Below are 1,781 nucleotides of genomic sequence, written 5' to 3'. Positions count from 1 at the left end.
TTCATCATATAGGTAAGGAAACCAAGAGACAGAGAGGTACTTCATTTGGCCAAGGACACACAGCTTGTGACTGATGCTGCCTAGGCAGTCAACTCCAGGTCCTTATCATGACCTAGTCTTTAGCTTTGCTCATGTTCTACCAAAGATCCAGGTGTAAGTGTCACCCACAGGACCAAGCCCAGACCACGTATGGCCCCCAGACACATGCCAATGGCCAGGAACAGCAGAAATACGAAGAACGCAAATCCACAATCACTGAGACCCAGTAGTTAGCCCCAACTTACCTACAGGTGGCCAAGGCAGCGGTGTCACATGCAAGGTCCACCTCAGTCACTTGCTGCATTGGACAAGACAGCCCAAGCCACTAGAAGTCTTGGCTTCCTCCTCAGGAAAAGGATGGGAAGTTAATACCAACTCCACGGGGCTGCTGGGATGCAGTCAGCAAGCCTTAGAGTTGTTGCTGTTGCTGTTTTTTAAGGATCTCAGCACAAATTTGGATGTGATGGAAACACCAGCTGACTCCTCATTATTTACGTTTTTGTGTGAATGTGTATGTGCATTTGGGAGCCATCGCCTGCACATGTGGAGGCCAGACGTGACAGCCACGGTTGTCCTCTCTACCTTGCTTTCTGATGAAGAATCTCACTGAACCTGGAGCTCGCCGATTCAGCTAGACTGGCTGAACCTCCTTGCTCCAAGGTACAGGCATGTGCTGCCACACCAAGTTTTTTACCCGGGGGCTGGGGATCTGATCTCACCTCCCCACACTGGCACAGTAAGCACTTCACCCCCTGAGCCATCTACCTAGCCCCTCCTCGTTTTTGAATGTGGTCATTTACCAGTATTCCATGTCTGCATCTTTCCTCGGTAGGAGCTGCCCTAAGCAGGTCAGTAGTTGGGGTACAATTCTTTTTGGAAACAGGAGGGTGTACAAGACCTTGCGGTCCCCTCCTCCCCAAAGTTCCTTGGTTCACTCATCCCTTCTTCCCCTCCTCATTCCCAGCAGTGGTTGTGGGTCTCGCTAAAGTCAGCTTTCATTCTTGCTCTTCAGGTTTCCTGCTCCTTGCCTGTGGTCTCCACTGGCTGGATGCTGTTTCTATAGCAACAACAGCTTAAGAGCCTTAGGCCCCCCTCTGAGGTGACAGGCTTGGATGGAGATGGCTGATCAAATTCCTCAAGCATCTTCAGCCTTCTGGATGCAAAGCCTAAGAGAGGAATACAAAGTCTGAGCTGCCTGCGACTTGGAGCCCCAAGAATACCCCAAGGGAACCACCCTAGGTTTCAAGTGTCCCCTAAAATTCACATGTTGGAAACTTGAGAGATGGAGGTAGCAAGGTCATAATGGTGCTTGCCGTCCTCCTGTGAAATTTATGTGGGAGCAGCCCTCTTTTAAGGCCCCTTCCCCCTCTTCCACACAAGCTCCATCTATAGAGGATGCTTGCAAAAAGGAAGTCCTCACCAGAGGCAGCCCCTGGACCTTGGACTCCCCAGACTCTGGAACTGTAAGTCTAGTAAACTCTTGTTGTTTGTAAGTCACATAGTCTGTGACAATCTGTGACAATCTGTGATGGTAGCAGAATGAACCGCAACAGCCTGGGAAACACCTGAGCAGGTGGCCCCAGTGCAGCCTCCCGCCTCCCCCAAGCCCAGAGCCTGGTTTTCCCTGGGCAGCCTTCCTCACAGTCACCTTCACTGGTGGCTCGGCAACAGACAGGCCTCAGGCTGTGCTTGGAGAAAGCCCAAGTCTCAGAGAAGATTCTTGAAGCTGTTTGGGGCTGAGA

Source organism: Chionomys nivalis, chromosome 9, assembly GCF_950005125.1.
Source record: "Chionomys nivalis chromosome 9, mChiNiv1.1, whole genome shotgun sequence".
Lineage (NCBI taxonomy): Eukaryota > Metazoa > Chordata > Mammalia > Rodentia > Cricetidae > Chionomys > Chionomys nivalis.
Note: the sequence above shows the minus strand (reverse complement) of the source record.